This window comes from Rattus rattus, chromosome 5 (genome assembly GCF_011064425.1).
Source record: "Rattus rattus isolate New Zealand chromosome 5, Rrattus_CSIRO_v1, whole genome shotgun sequence".
NCBI classification, from domain to species: domain Eukaryota; kingdom Metazoa; phylum Chordata; class Mammalia; order Rodentia; family Muridae; genus Rattus; species Rattus rattus.
Genome location: NC_046158.1, coordinates 134,795,250 through 134,812,102, shown reverse-complemented (window position 1 = coordinate 134,812,102; position 16,853 = coordinate 134,795,250). Strand labels below are relative to the sequence as shown.

General features: G+C 42.4%; 1 protein-coding gene and 1 non-coding gene across 6 annotated transcripts in view; both read left to right on the top strand.

Moving 5' to 3' along the window:
* Positions 1-1,542: 1,542 nt before the first annotated feature.
* On the top strand, positions 1,543-1,706 carry LOC116902531. Its single transcript, XR_004388135.1, has one exon. It is a non-coding gene; the product is annotated as a U1 spliceosomal RNA (small nuclear RNA).
* A 701-nt stretch (positions 1,707-2,407) lies between these two features.
* Positions 2,408-16,853, top strand: part of Ncoa6 (nuclear receptor coactivator 6) — a 71,779-nt gene continuing 57,333 nt past the window's right edge. For all 5 annotated transcript variants that reach the window (XM_032904521.1, XM_032904524.1, XM_032904523.1 and 2 more), the window contains exon 1: positions 2,408-2,602. The gene's annotated coding sequence lies outside the window, so the exon portion shown is untranslated. The remainder of the gene's footprint in view (positions 2,603-16,853) is intronic.

Below are 16,853 nucleotides of genomic sequence, written 5' to 3'. Positions count from 1 at the left end.
AGGGGTGGTCCATGCTTTTAATCCCAGCACTCAGGAGGCAGAGGCAGGTGGATCTCTGAGTTCCGGGCCACCCACGGCTACATAGTGGCTTGCCTGTGGTTCTCCATCTTTTTAAGGTCATGAGCCTCGTATACAGAACAGCATGTAGAATCCACATAAATATTCACTATCGACAGTGTGCTATTTATTTACCAGGGAAACAGAAACCAACGTAATAAGGCCAGTCTGGTGGCAAAGAAAATAAACTATTTTGATTTTTATTTTATTGATCAACTGTATACTCAGTTGATAAGTACATACTGCTAAGAGAAGCCTGTGTAGGGAGAGATCAGGGCCACGTCCATGAGGTAGCCATGTTAGCACTGGGAAGGGAAAGGTCTCTATACAGGAGGGAATGTCAGGTAGTGGGATCGGCACGTACAAGGGGAGCCAAGGAGAAGGAAAGAGGACTTGAAATAAGCCTGGCACAGCGTCTGCATCAGGGAGATTTGTTTGTCTTTCAGCTTGAGAGCAGCGAATTTAGAATGGGTTTCGAGATTTTTACTACATTAAAAAATTGGCTGTATGGAATAGTTCAAATGGTTTAGTTCCCAGCACCCACATGGTGGCTTATAACCGTCTGTAATGGCAGTTCCAAGGGATCCAACACCCTCTTCTGGCCTCCTCAGGCAGAGACCAGACATGCACATGGTGCGCAGACATATACACAGGCAAAAAATCCATACGCATTAAAATATTTTTAAAAAATTGAGTGTGTTTACGCACACCACACTCGGGGGTCAGAAGACAATGTGTGGGAGTCCATTCTCTCCTTCCATCATGTGGGGCTCCAGGGACGAAACTCGGGTTGTCAGGCATGGTAGGTAAGTACATTTACCCATTAATCCATCTTGCCTGCCTGGGTTTTTAATTAAAAAAAAAAAAGATTTTGAGAGATGGCTCAGTAGCCTACCACTCTACTAGAGGACCCAGGGTTCCATTCCCAGCACCCACATGGCAGCTCTCAACTCATCTGTAACTCCAGGCTGCAGATCACACCTCCACAGGCCCAGGCATGCACACGTGTGGTGTGCATACATACATGCAGTCAAAACACTCATATACATAGAAAGTAACTAATAGGCTTCATTATGATTTTCATACTTGTATATCATGTTTATATTCACTCCACATTTCCTTACTTGCCCCCTGTCCCGGCCCAGTCCTCTTTCTCCTCTCAAAAAGTTTCTCTCTCTCCCTCTCCCCCCCTTCTCTCTCTCTCTCTCTCTCTCTCTCTCTCTCTCTCTCTCTCTCACACACACACACACACACACACACACACACACACAGTCTAGATTTTGTGGAATCATTTTTAGTAAAAGAGTGATTTCTGACTGCGGAATATTGCTGGAGCACACTGGGAGCTTGGGGGTTAGGGTAGCTTCCTGTACTAGTCTAAGTGCACAGTGTGTGTTCAAGAAGTATCTGTGGAATGAAAGAATTACAGGCCCTCTCTTAGATGAGAGTACAGACGATACAACTGAGTTAAGAATCCACCTGCCCACACTTATCTGGAAGGGGAGGTACCATGACCACGAAGGTGGTTTTCCCAGGGAGAGGCTTATCCATTGCACTCCGGATGTGTTGACCCCTGCGATTTTCCCAAATGCAGGAAACGCGACTGCATAATTTGTGGTAGTGGGGGACTGCGTCCGCGCTTTCCTCTGGCAAAAAAGAAAAAAGAAAAAAAAAAATCCACCTGTCCTAACACTGGCTTCCCTTACAGTGGAAGAGGCTGAGATTCAGAGGGGCAAAGAAAATCATGAAGCTAAGTGATGAGAACTGATTTAAGTGAATCCAGGCCCGGCCCTACTTGGGGAAGAGGGGAAGAGAGGAAAAAAGAAAAGGCCAGTGACCCGCCCACACTTGTTCACTCAACAGTTATATTTTGTGAGCACCTACTGAGTTTGCTAGGATAGTGGTGGGGCAGAGTAGGGAAATATTTCTAGGAGAATAATAAAGGTTACCTTTATGGCCACTGTTCTTAGACTCTATGCTAATAATGGCTATTATTTATAGCCCCGATGTGTCAAACGCTTTCCAAGTCTTTTCCCCATTTCTTCTGCGCCTGGAAACACTGATATCCCCATAGTTGAGATGAGCAAACTGAGGCACGGAGCACTAACGTACGCAGCATACACAACCATCCGCTGGGACTACGCTGAACGTCTAACCAAACCAAGATCGGACCCAGGACCGGAGCTCGCACGCTCGCTCGCTCGCTCGCTCGCTCGCTCTCAGGCTCGCGCGCTCCACCTTGCGCGCCAGGGGACGCCCGATCACGTGGGCAGGGCCCCGCCCCTCGGGCCCGCCCCGCCCCCGCCGCGCTCCCTCCCTCTCTCCTTCCCTCCCCCTCCCTCCCCGGCCCGGTCCGGCCCATCCCCCCCCCTCCCCACCGGCTCCCTGAGGCCCTGCCGGGTCGGGCTGCGGGCGGCCGGGCGCCGACGGCCGGACAGACGGGCACACGCGAGGAAGGGCGGACGGACGCGCCGAGGGCGCTGGGCACGCACGGCCCGGGCCGGCGCTGCGAGGCCCGCCCGGGAGGGCCTGGGGCCGCGCTCAGGTGAGGCGACGGCGACGCTGGCCCGTGGGTGGGCCTGCCAGGCGTCCCAGGCCGGGCCCAGTTGGCTTCGTGGGGAGGAGGCGCCGCCCAGGCCGGCGCGCGAAGATGGCGCCGGGCGGCCGTGCAAGCTCGGCGGAGTGCGGCCGGGCCCGCAGCCGCCCCACCCGCCGCCGCGCTCGTGTCCCCGTCGCCATGTTGGGGAGCGGGCTCCGGGCCTGCGGGCGGGGCGCGGGCGGGAGCGGCGGGGTGGCGGTGGGGAGGGTGCGGGGCGCGGGGTCGGGGCGCTGCGGGAGTGCAGGGCGGCCGGGGGACTGAGCTGGGTGGCGCTCTAGCCCAGCTGCGGGCTACATCGGGGTGTGAGGTCGGGGCTTGGAGCGCGGAGAAAAGACCCCGGGAGGGAACGGGACCCGCGTTGGGGTTGGTGGGCTGAGGGGGTGGTGGGCGGTGGAGTTGGGTTAGGCCGTGCGCAGTGCTCTGAACCCCAGAGTCATACCCAGGGGTAGGGGAGGCGGCTTGGGAGCTAAGTCCTGGCTGTCAGGGCTCGAATAGTTCTTTGCGTGCACAGGAGGTGATTGCTTAGAAATGGGGGTTGCGAACAGGGACATCGGAGTGGGGTACTGACGCGGGAATCAGTCTGGAAAGGTCCTGGCGCTGAATGGCCAGCCTTTATGACTCCCAAGGGTCTCAGGACCTTTGAGCCCCGAGGAGCCTTTGAGGAGCCTCTAGTCCGTTTGGAGGCAGCAACAGGAAAAGGGAAGAACTTGATGAGGAAAGAAAGGGTGGCGGGGGTTGGATGTAGGAGCTGGACAGACAGCAAAAGGTACAGAGTGGAACTGGTTAGGAAAGGAGAGAACCTCCAGCAACTTAAGGAGTTGTCTTTAAAAGGAGGGATCCAACTGTTAGGGGGCGGTGACCCAAAGTGTCTTTCCTGGAAGGGGACAGCCGCTGCTTAAAGAGCAGGGTCACCTGAAGAGGTCATCTGAAAGGTCTTGTTGAAGCCAGTTAGAATGGTGAAGAATGAGTATGGAAAAACTACAGTGGCTTTGGATATCATGTCATGATTTCAGATCAAGTAGTGATTTTAGCCTGAGACATAGAAAGGTAGTTGCTTTCCCAAGACAGTACATATTGGTGACTGGGGCTCCTAGAAGGGCCTACTGCTTCCTCATTCAACACGTTTCCTCAAAGGATTTTACTAAGCTAAGGGGTACCATATACTAGAGAGCCGTTAAGTTTTGTTTGAACAAGATGTCAGTACAAAGGCTGAGCGGGATACAAAAACTATAGATAATCAATTATTGGATATTTATTAGATCTCCATTGGTACACAAAAAAGCATCAACAAAGAACCTCTTTGTAGAGTTAAAGATGCCCTTCCTCTTTTAAATGTTTATTGCACAGCAAAAACAAAACAAACAAACAAAAAAAACCCATAAAAAGCCTACAAGGAAAAAAAAAAAGAATGTTAGAGACCTAGGCTGTCCATCATGTTGTTCTCTTTAAGTTCTGTTATTATAGGGAATTCAAAGTTTAGATAGACCAGGATATGATACATAGTTGACTTTTAATATCCCTGAGTTTTGCATCTACAGCTTCAATGAACCACGAATTGAAAGCATTCATTTTAAAAAATTACATCTGTGTAAATATACCTTTTTTTTTTTTTTGCTTGTCATTCTTCCCTAAACTGGATAGCATAACAACTGTTTACATGACATTTATATTGTATTGGGTATTACAGGTATAGGGGTATACAGATACTATACCACTTCATATAATGGTTTTGATATCTTAGGAGGTCCTGGAACCCATGGTAAATGGATAGCAGGGAATAACAGTCTAGAGCCCCACATAATCAAAAAGCTTTAGAGGCCAGGTGCAGTGGCTCACATCTATAATCTCGGCACAGGAGGCTGAGGCAGGAGACTGCTTTCAAGGCTGTATCTCTGGAGGGGAAAAAAGAATTTCAGAGGTTAGTGATGTAGTAATGGTACAGTATTAGTTTTTTCCCAAGCACAAAAAGGACTTTTAGCCAAAAGAACTTGAAAGGATTTTAAATAGGTATATTCAATAACAATTTTTCTGAGCCTTCCTAATGCAGAGAGGTCTGGTCTTATGTGTGCCATGGCCCCTGTAGCATCTAGCAAAACACACGGACCGCTCTCAAAGTAATATTTTTAATTGCATAAAATAAAGTACATTGGATTACAAAGAAAAGCAATTGCATTATAATAGTTACCAAGTATAAAAATTACCTCTGCTGATGTGTCTGCACGCACACCTTTTTGTGAATGTGGTGGTAGGAATCAAACTCAGATCCTTGCTCAGCCGGGGCAGCTCTGTCATGCTGAAGATACCCTTGACTCTCCGGGTGTGTGTAGACTTTAAGTATGTGTGTATGCACGTGGGGACCAGAGGTTGACTTTGGTGTCTTACTTGATTGCTTCTCTGCTTTATTACTTTTGTTTTTATTCTCTGTTGTTTAGTTACTTGTGGATGTGGGGCATGCATGTGGAAGTATGGGGATAGCTTGTGGGAATCACTTCTCTCTTTCCACCTCTGTGGGTCTGCCAGACCGAACTCAGGTCACTAGGCCTGACAGCTAGCGCCTTTGCCCACTGAGCCATGTTACAGTCCTAACCACGTTATCTTTTGAGGCGGTCTCTCACTAACCCTCCAGCTTATTGCTCCAGGTAGGCTCACTAGCCAGGAGCTTTCGGGATCTGCCAGCCTCTACCCTCCAGCAGGGTTACAGATGTGCACCCTGCCTTTGTTAGAACTGGGGTTCCAAACTCAGGTCTGTATGCCCTTATGGGGCAAGCATTATACCACCTGAGCCATCTTCCAAGTCCTAGATATAGTCTGTTACCAGCACATTAAGAAGTAATTTCAAAGACATTACCTTGAATAAGGTTGAGATCAGTATATATGCAGGTCTGACTAGAGACAAGACAAGGAAAGTCTTGACTGAGGAATTTAGCCTGACTCCTCACCTGAGGATGGGGCAGTCAAGATTTTTGAGAGGGGGAGTATATAATGAGGTTTAATTTTAAGGAGATGAATGGATGTGCTCTCTCTCTCCTCCTCTTCTTCCTCCTCCCTCCCCCCTCTGTGTGTGTGTGTGTGTGTGTGTGTGTGTGTGTGTGTGTGTGTGTGTGTGTATGTGAGAGAGAGAGAGAGAGCGAGAGAGCGCGAGCGAGCGCTTGTGTGCTCATATGTGTAGAACCCAGAGTTCGATCTCTGTCATCATTTTTAGGCACTGTTCAGCTTGGCGTGCATCCATCTGTTTGTCTATCAGTTGGTCTATCTATCACTCTATCATGTATCAGCAGGGTCTCTTGATGGCCTGGGATTTGTCAAGTAGGGTAGGTTAGCTGGCCAGTAAGTACAGGCTTCCTGCTTGTCTCTGCCTTTTCAGCACTGAGATTACAACTGAGCACCAATATACCCGTTCTTTTGTGTTTGTTTGTTAGTTTGTTTTATTTTGTTTTAATTGGTCCCTGGGATGGAACAAAGATCCTCATGCCTGGAAGACAAGCACTTTACAAACGGAGCTATCTTCCCAGCACAAATACATGTTCTTTTCAGATATGGAGGATAGACTGAAGAGAAAGGAAAGAAACAATAAGGGTCACAATTAAGGTTAAGAGTGGACCCTGAGCAGAATTAGCTATCCCAGGTGTTGATAACCAGTGCTGTGAGTGATGAGGGAGCATTTTAAATTCTAGTTTGGATGATGACTGTCAAAAACATTTTTTCCTCAGTGAAATAAAGATGAATAGAAGATTTATTTCTTATATATAAGTACACTGTAGCTGTCTTCAGACACACCAGAAGAGGGCATCAGATCCCATTACAGATGGCTGTGAGCCACCATGAGGTTGCTGGGATTTGAACTCAGAACCTCTGGAAGAGCAGTCAGTGCTCTTAACCACTAAGCCATCTCTCCAGCCCAAAGATGAATAGAAAATTGTCACAGATAATAAGTTAGAGGGTTTTTGTTTTGTTATTGTTGGAGGGTTTTTTGTTTTTTTTTTTTATTTTGTTTTGTTTTCGTTTTTTACCATTCCAAAGCTGTTAAATGTAATTGTAGTATAGATTTTAGTTAGAAATTAGAGGTGTCAGCTGACATAAAAATGTAGTTGCATAATGCAGAGAATATTCCTAGAGTTTAGGAGTCACAGCTTCCTACATTAGGGAACACCAAACTAGCTCATAGGCTAAATCTTGTCGACCAACTTGTTTTTTGTGAATAATATTTCGTTGATGTGCAACCACGCTGATTTACATTTCGTCCATGGCTGTAAGTACTTCCATTTGCAGAATTGAGCAGTTGTTAACAGGGAATTTATATCAACTCACAAAGTTGAAAATAGTCTTTTGCAAATGTTTGTTAACAGCTGATCTACCTTGATGCCTTATTGTTCAACCATTACTTTCCTGTCCAATTTCTATACCGTGAAGAATTGCCGTCTTACCTTTGCTCTTCTGGATGGATTCCCTTCGACTCTGTGTACCTGCAATGTGATACAGACCCCCTGGCTACTTTTTATTGTTCAGTGATAGCAAACTGACTGTTTTGGAGTCTGCTGACCGGGTTAACTGAGGTAGTCTCAGGTTTATACAATTTACATCTGGCTGGGCTTGTTCTGTTAGATTATTTGTTTTTCTGCTAGGTTATTTTTTTTAAACTGTTTCTTTATACATTCTAATTATTAACTCTTGTATATATGTATCACAGATGTCATTTCCCAGTTTGTTACATATTTTAAAACTCTTGAGAGTTGAGAATATATAATTTGCTCAGTGCCTTGGACTTGATCCTCAACATGGGGAAAAAAAGCAGGGAGGGATGCTGGAGAGATGGATCAGTAGTTAAGAGCATTCAATGCTTTTGTGTATGACCTACGTTCAGTTTCTAACACCCACTTGTCAAATGTCCAATATCGGGATCTAATGCCTTTTCTGGTCTCTGTGGGCACTGCATGCATATGGTATACATACATATATGTAGGCAAAACACTTCTACACATAAGAGTATTTAAATAAATTAATTAAATCTGTAGAAGGTTGCTAAAAGTTGAAATTTTAATGTCAATATCATCAATCTTTTTCTCCCCCAAGATGTAAGTCACCATGTAAATGATCTTCTAGAATCTCAACTGTTTGCCTTTAATGTTTAGATCTCTGGTCCACTTTGTGTGTGGAATGAGGTTAGATGCAATTTTATTATTTCATTTATGTGTAATCACTTATCTCAATACCAGATACTGACTAACACCTGCTTTCAAATTGTAAGCTTCTTAGTGGAATCTGAGGTCCTAATTTCAGCTTTCCTGTTTACTAATTGACCTGGGAGAGATTTATGTATTTTGTGCCTCAGCTTTATCTTTAAAATAAAGATAATAGTACTTAGTAGAGTTGCTAAAAGGATTAAATTAACTCAAGTAACATGTAGAATAGTGCCTGGCACTTACAAAATATTCAATAAATGTTACCTGCTATTTATAGCCACTGTGCATGTCTCACTCCCCAGCACTTGGCACAAAGAAGGGATTCACTATAGTTCACTAAACTGTCACATATGTTTGGCTCTCAGGTTAAGTCAGAGTGATTGAGACCTAGGCTGAGATGGTTGGAAGGAATTGCTTGATTTAGGGCTGCCCTAACTTGAACATTCCTCGCTTTTGCAAATAATTTTGTAGCAGAGGATACAAACTTGCAACGTGCACTTGACTTTGACCTGCCCACATATTTTGTTTGGCTTATGCAATATTTTTAATGTCTTTAAAATTTTTCACAAACCCCTGAATTTCTGACTTGTCTTGAAAACCTGGAAGATCTGTCAATACTAAGTTCATATTCTTTCATAGAAAAACTCAGCAATACTTGTAGGCAGATGTATTTTCTAGTTCTTTGGTTTGCAGTATTTAGTTTTATGCTTCTATAGACATTTGATTTTCTGATTCTTTCTTTTTTGTAATTTTGAATATTGTCTCCTAAACTAAGATACAGCAAATGGGATAAGGTCAGAATAACTGAAAGTACAGATGGGTTTGTAGACAGGCTAAATACTAAAATATTTTCAAGAGACTGAGCTTCACTTGAATACAGTGAATAAAATGAGAATTTAATTTATAAGAGGAGACAAAATTTAGTTCAATTCTGTGGATATTTAGGCATCTACTATTTTTGGGTGCTGTGCTGTATTAGAAATCACCACACTGGTGATAGAGAACTTGATAGCCAGCTTTAGAAAATACTGCAAAGAAGAGATCTTTGTACTTGTGACAGGGGAGTTGGCATCTTAGTAGTTCCACATGAGAGAGAGAGCAGGAGCTCATTTGAACATTTTACTACCTGCCATGCATGCCACAAACTGGCTAGAACTCTACACTGTAGAGTTTGTAGGATACCAAGAGGAGTAGAACAGAATCTGTGTGTTAAGTGTCTGCAGTGTGTTAAGGAGTTGAAGTAGATATCAAGAAGGCGAGGGTCCGAATTCTTGAAGATGATACTGCTTTACAGACTGATGCATCGTGAGCATAGGGGCCTGTGTTTAGGAAATAGAGTCTAGTTTGACGCTTGTGACACAGCTTAGTAGTTAATGGCCAGAACCAGCATTAAAGTAGGGGAGAACTGACTTAATAAAGTTTTCCTTTGACACATGTACCTCAACAAATAAAAACAAGAGTTCAGTTTGCTTGGAAAACAGGTTGTTACACAGTGTTTTTGGAGATAAGGCTCAAAATGAGTGAACGGCAGCACCAGTGATAACTAAACTTCTCAAAGCAGCGCTGGCGCTCGGGGTTTGCGTGCTTACTGTTTGCTGCACAGGTACTGAGCACTTCACATGGCGTCTGCTCGTTTTCTTTTTTTCATAATAATAGAAGAAACTTCTGGTTTTTAGAATCCCCTTTTATAGACTAAGCAAGAAATATAGTTAACAATTGATAATAAATTTGCATTCCGGCAGTCTACTTGCAAAGCCTGTCTTCCTAATTTGTGCATTGTATGCTAGCGAACCATGGAAGACTGTCCAGTTGTGTTTGTTGTTTTGTTTTGAGACATCTTCTCTCTGGGTCAGTTTAGTGTTGAATTTGAGACACTCTTGACTTCCTCCAGAGTTCTGGGCTTACAGGTTTATGCCACACACCTGGTTCATGGAAGACTTTGTTCTCTATCTTCTTGTTTCAGGCTGGAGAGCTTGACTTGATTGACTGAACAGTGGGAAACCATCAGAGGTTTTAGTGTTGTAAGGAAAACTGTGGGAAGAGAAGCCCTTTGTGAAGTCCTGGGTGAATGCAGGGAGAAAGGGAAGTGATGGGGCTGGGTTGTCCCTCCCTGCTCTTTAGCTGGGGCTTCTTGAGGGCTGGGCCAAGTGCTGCTGCTGCATTCTGCCTTTGTCTCCACTGTCTACCTACTGTGAACTCTAGCATATTTATTTACTTTAAATTTTTTCTTTTTCTACTTTATTCTAAAAATATGTATGGTGGTGTCTAAGAGCTCAACAGATTTTTGCTGAATTAATCAATCTCTAGATCTGGAACAATGGCTCAACAATAAGAGTGCATCTTGTCCTTGGATTTGATTTCTAGCAGCCACATTAAGCAGTTCACCACTGCCTGTAGCTCCATTTCCAGGAGCTCTGACAGCCCGCTGAGCTCCTTAAACATGCGTACCTAAGCAGATAGTAACTAGTCAAATATTCTTAAATTAATAAATGTCTGGAGGTTTATCTGGATGAATACAGAAAGGGAATAAAACCCCTGGATGGAGTAATGGCAGCCATACAGTTTAATAAGCTAAATTTTATATATAAACCAGAACACATAATTAACTTGGGAGAGATTTTCTATTCTGTATCATTTAGAATAGTAGTAATCAGCTAATAATATTAACTTGGGTCAGTTAATAATACTAATGATCACCAAATTTAAAGAGCACTTAAGCTATAAATCGGTATTTATGTTCTGTGGATATCAATGTCTAACTTCAGCAGTCCCATTATGTACATGGAGGAAACAAGTTCTCATTAGCCAGCTCATTGATTAATACCAACCTGTCGAATGTATAGTCCATTGTGCCCATTTATTTACATTTTTTTAAAGATCAAACATGGGAAGAAATGATGAATTTGTGTATCAGATTCCTGTTTGGGAAATTGTTCATTGGGTTAAGTCTCTTCCCATATTATTAATTTTTAAAATTATATTTGGCTACTAATTTTGTTGTGTTTGTGTGTATGTGGAAGTCAGAGGACAACTTGTGTGAGTCTATTTTCTCCTTTTACCACATGGGTCCCAGGGATTGAACTTAAGTCATCGGGCTTGGCAGCCTGGGTACATTCACCTGTGGTATCTCACAAGCTCCTTTGTCATATTTATTTAATGTTTTGTGAAAGTAGCTCTGTGGCCTTTCTATAAAATATAGACTTAAAGAATTTTTTAAGATTGACTTATTTATTTTATGTATATGAGTACACTGTAGCTGTCTTCAGACACAGCAGAAGAGGGCATCAGATCCCATTACAGATGGTTATGAGGCACCATGTGGTTGCTGGGAATTGAACTCAGGACCTCTGGAACAGCAGCCAATGCTCTTAACCACTGAGCCATCTCCCCAGCCCCAGACTTGAAGAATTTTAAACAGTTGGAGAAATTAAAAAACACCATTGTTTCCTACCAAATGCCAGCAAAGTTGGGGAGATTTTAGGTAAAGTGCATTTTACAAGACTAAGAAAATCAAGGCTAAGCAGGGGCATCGCACATGCCTATAATCCCAATATTCAGGAACTGGAGGCAGGGGGACTTCCATTTCCTACCCAACCTGGCCTAGATAGTGAGAAGAAAGTAAGGCAAATCAAGTACTTCCCACAGAATGTATTTTTAAACATCCCTTCCCATTGTGGATATTGGCTAGGAACAATATGTGTGCATATCAGTATTATATGAATTGACATAAGTAGCTATGAATGCTTCCTAAGCTTCCTAAGAAATGGCATCTTTGAGACTGGATATGTCTCACTGATAGAGTAGTTGTTTCAAATGCTCAAGGCCTGGCTTGGGTCCCCAGCACCAAGAAAACAAAACAGGAACTTTTCAGTAGAAAAATTTTGTGGTATAGTAACTTGTCAGCATCTGTGGGGATGATACATTCAGAATCATTGAGATGAAAATAAGTGTGTTGGGCAGAGATGTGACTGGTGGTCAGTGTATAAGGAATCCGCACCAGGTACTGAGAGACATGCACAGTTAATGAGTGTCTAGGCTTCAGTATCATGGGGGATTTATTTCAGACCCTCTTGGATACCAAAACTCACAGATGCTTAAGTTCCTTATTTAAAATCCTGGCTTATTTACATTAACCTCTATGTAGCCTCTGTATTCTTGGAATTATCTCTAGATTACTTATAATATATAATACAATATGAATACTATGTGATTAGTTATTCTGTATTGTTTAGAGAGTAATAAAAAGAAAGAATGACTACAAATGCATTTTTGCCTACTTTTTTGAATAATTTATTTTATGTTCATTGGAGTTTTGCCTGCATGTATGAGAGTGACAGAAGTCTTAGAACTGGAGTTACACAGCTGTGAGCTGCCATGTGGGATCTGGGAATTGAACCCCAGGTTCTCTGGAAGAGTAGCCAGTGCTCTTAACTGCTGAGCCCTCTTTCTAGCCCTCTACCATTTTAATGCTGCCTTCCAGAAAAGGTTCATCTAGCAAGGTCCTGTGAACATAAAAGGAGGAGAAAGAGCATCACAGCACTTGGTAGACTAACGCAGAAGAATCACAAGTTTGAAGCAATTATTCTGGACCACACAGTGAGTTCTGGTTCATCTGGACTACATCACAAGACCCTTTCTTGATACAAAACAACACAGGGGTGTGGGAATTCAGAAAATAGATCACAGCTTGGAAAGTTAAAGAGAAAGTTTTAAAGGTGACATAATGGTTTTCTTGGGCTTCAATTACAGAGAAGGAAACTTAGTGACTTAAAATACCTAAAATTTGGGGTTGGGGATTTAGCTCAGTGGTAGAGTGCTTGCCTAGGAAGCGCAAGGCCCTGGGTTAGGTCCCCAGCTCCGAAAAAAAAAAAAAAAAAAAAGAAAAAAAATACCTAAAATTTATTATAGTTCTGGAGCTGAAACCTAGGCTAGACGCTGAACTTAGGATGCCAACAAGGCATGGTTCCTCAGAGTTTGGGTACAATCTTTCTACCTTACTTCAGTCTCAGAATGCCAGGGTTAGAGGCTTGTGCTGCCCTTCCCACCTTACTCCTTGTTTGCCATGTCATTCTAGTTTCTTCCTCTGTTGTCATGTGGAGCTATCACAGTGTGTCTATGTCCAAGTGTCCTTAAAAAATAAGAATCATTGGATTAGAGCCTCCTCATCCTAACTAACTAGTTTCCTATTTCAAATTAATCACTTTTCTGAGAATAAAGGCTTAGATAGATCTGAGGATATAATTCCTCTGTTTGTTTTGTTTTGTTTTGTTTTTCCAGACAGGTTTTCTCTGTGTAGCTCTGGCTGTCCTGGAACTCAGTCTGTAGACCAGGAAGGCTTCAAATTCAGAGAGTCACCTGTTTCTGCTCCTGAGTGCCGGGACTAAAGGTGTGTGCCAACACTGCCTAGTCACAATTTATCTCTTAATAGGTAGCATTTGAGATGACACAGAGCTATTAAATTAAAAAAATTTTAAATAAACCAGCGAGATAGCTTAGTAGATAAAGGTGCTTGCCACTTTTCACAGACTTGTCTTCTGACCTCTGCATTTGCACCATGGCATACATGTCCCACACACATCATGAACACACAATCAAAAAATTGACTAAATGAACGAGAGAGTAAGATTGCAACAAATGAAGAGATGAATCAAGGGAGCGCTGGATGTAAAAACATTTATTTAGGTAATGGAGTGGTGAGGTGTCTACTTGCTGGTGTGTTGGGTTGTAGGGATGAAACAGCAGTTTGTTGGTGGCATGAGTACAGGGTCTGGGACATTTGCATGTTGGTGGCTTTGGTGGCTGTACAGTGTTTGTGAGCAGGATGTCACTGCAGATTTTTGTTTTGCTTGTTTTTTTTTTGAGTCGGGGTTTCTCTGTGTAGTCTAGCTGTCCTAGAACTAGTTCTGTAGCCCAAACTGGCCTCAAACTCAAGAGATCTCCCTGCCTCTGCCTCCCAAGTTATCGTGTTTTTAATTATTCAGTAACAATATTGATGCAGTTTTAATCATGTCTAGATCTCATTTTTAGCGGGTATAAAATAATGAATTTCAACATCTTGATAGACTTGAAGTTTAAGTGTTTTTCAGTTTATTTTTATTTCTGTTCTCAATTTTATTTCTGTAACATGTGTTTATAAGCCCTTCCCATTTTTCTGCTACACCACATTTCCTAAAGTGAGTTAAAACTAAGTGAGTTAGGACTAAGAATATTACTTTTTGGCCACATTGTCATATTATTCCTTAGAATGATTACCAGTTTCTATTGCTACTAGCTACTAGTTAATATTGGATTTTGTAATTTTTTTTTTTTTACTTGTAGCACAATTACAGTATATCACAGTTACAGGGGACAGGGTGATACTTTAAATACTTTCATACAAATTTTCATACATACAAATCTAAATAGTGCCTATCATCTCTGTTCAACATGTTGCTATATTCCTTTTCTTCTTTTAATTTTACCTTTTATGTGCATTGGGCATTGGTGAAAGGGTGTCAGATGCCCTGGCACTAGTGTTACAGACAGCTGTGAGCTTCCATGTGGTTGCTGGGAATTGAACCTGGATCCCTTGGAGGAGAAAGTCAGTGCTCTTAACCTCCAAGCCATCTCTCTAGCCCATTGCTATATTCTTAAATATGTTAAATTATACAAAAATAAGGACATCTTGGGCCGGACAGATAGATGGCTCAACTGTTAAAGGCTAGGCTCACAACCAAAAATAAAGACATTTTGATACCATGTTTCAAAGTCTTCAGTAGGCATCTCTTACAAGTACAGACATCTTTTTTCTCTTAAATAGTTGTATGGTTTTAATTAGAAAATTAGATTATTTTAGAATTATTAGAAATTAGAATTATTTTAGGGGCTGGAGAGATGGCTCAGCAGTTAAGAACTGACTGCTCTGCCAGAGGTCCTGAGTTCAAATCCCAGCAACCACATGGTGGCTCACAACCATTTGTAATGGGGATCCTATGCTCTCTGGTGTGTCTGAAGACAGTGGCAGTGTACTCATATAAATAAAATACATCTTTTAAAAAAATCATTTTGGGCCTGACAAGATGGCTCAGCAGGGAAGGTGCCTGCCACCAAACTTAGGTCCTGAGTTTGCACCCCAGCACCCACATGGTGGAAGGAGAGAACCTACTATCAAAAGTTATTCTCTGCCCTCTGTGTGTGTGCGTGTGTGCCCACATTATAGTTCTTATAGTTTTATCCTCTGCCCTCTGTGTGTGTGCGTGTGTGCCCACATTATAGTTCTTATAGTTTTATTCTCTGCCCTCTGTGTGTGTGCGTGTGTGCCCACATTATAGTTCTTATAGTTTTATCCTCTGCCCTCTGTGTGTGTGCGTGTGTGCCCACATTATATAAAATCTCTTTTTTTTTTCTTGGAGCTGGGGACTGAACCCAGGGCCTTGCGCTTGCTAGGCAAGCGCTCTACCACTGAGCTAAATCCCCAACTCGTGTGCCCACATTATAGTTCTTACAGTTTTATTCTCTGCCCTCTGTGATGGTGGTGGCTTTTATTTTTTGTTTGTTCATTTTTTTTTTTTTTTGAGACAGGATTTTTTGTGTAACAGCGCTGCTGTCCTGGACTCAATTTGTAGACCAGGCTGGTCTACAATTCAGAGAGATCTGCCTGTTTCTGACTTCTGAGTGTTGGGATTAAAGGCATGGACCACCATGCCCAGTTTGAATCTTTCTTTTAATGCATACATTATATATTATATGCTAAAATCCAATGCCTAAATAAATCGAGCTCTTACTAATAAAGCCAGAGCAACACTGGAAAGAATAATGATCCACACCAAAAAGATTTTGGAAGATCTTAGAAACATGGACATGTTGTTGGACTTTCAGTTCCCTGACAATCAGCAAAATCATTCTCCTTTATATTCAGAGGGAGGTTTTTTGAGAAGTATCCAAAGGAAATAGTATCAACAGCTGTACCAAATGAGGTGTAACCCCAAAGTAGAGCTTCCCATGTAGATTGAACAGGAGGCTCGTGGCATTTAACTCTGTGGAAGGACATAGCCTCCTAATGAGCCCGGATCAGTAACGTTCGTTATCCAGTGTCAGGCCGAAAAACGCTTTACCACTCAGTCAGACAAAGAAGCAATGTGCTGAGGAAATCCTATACCAATAATGAGCATTTGGACCTTGAAAAGAAGAAGGCAATTATAATGTGTTGACATTGTGTAAATAGGTTTTACCTAAACCAATGCAGTGTGTGGTCAGTCCTATGAACAAACACGTACGGTGCAAACCTGCGTCTCAGCAGATAGTGCAGTGACAGACACTAAGTTTAGTGTCTTCAGAGTCCTGGCTACAGTGTAATGTTAGGGATATACAAGTAAGGTGAGTAGAATGTCTCCACTTGTTTGTTTAGGAATATGTTTTGGGGGTTGCATAGCTATGCTTAAGGGATTATAGAGAAAAGATTCTCCATGGCAGGTCATATTTCTAGCTTTCTTTAAAGGTATTTTGAATCTTCCAGAGAGTTCAGTTAGTTTTCCAGCTCTGTTACAGTTTTTTCAGTTGCTTTGATCAACATGTTCTTCTATGACATAGTCCAACAACCTTAATTACACGTCAGGCTACTAGGCTTAAATTTTGGTCCTCTGTTGTTCAAGAACAATTTATTAGGTTTATTTACTACAATAAAATGGTAGCATATCATTCAAAATTTTCTACTTGCCTTGAAGAGACTGTCTTCTGTTGTAAAATTAAATGACTTAATTCACCTTCTAAGAATTTCTCAGCCAGACATAGTGGCATGCTCTTTTAGTCCTGGCATTTGGAATGAGGCAGAGGCAGGTGGATCTTTGAGTTCAAGACTAGCCTGATCTACAAATGAGTATCCAGGGCTACATAGAGAGACCTTGTCTCAAAAAATATTTTTCTCTGTTCTCTCATAATGTCCTCATTGCTTATGTCTTTCAAGTTCTTCATATTTTAAAACATTATTTATTTTCATTTTATGAGTATGAGTGTTTGCCTACATATGTGTATGTGTCCTG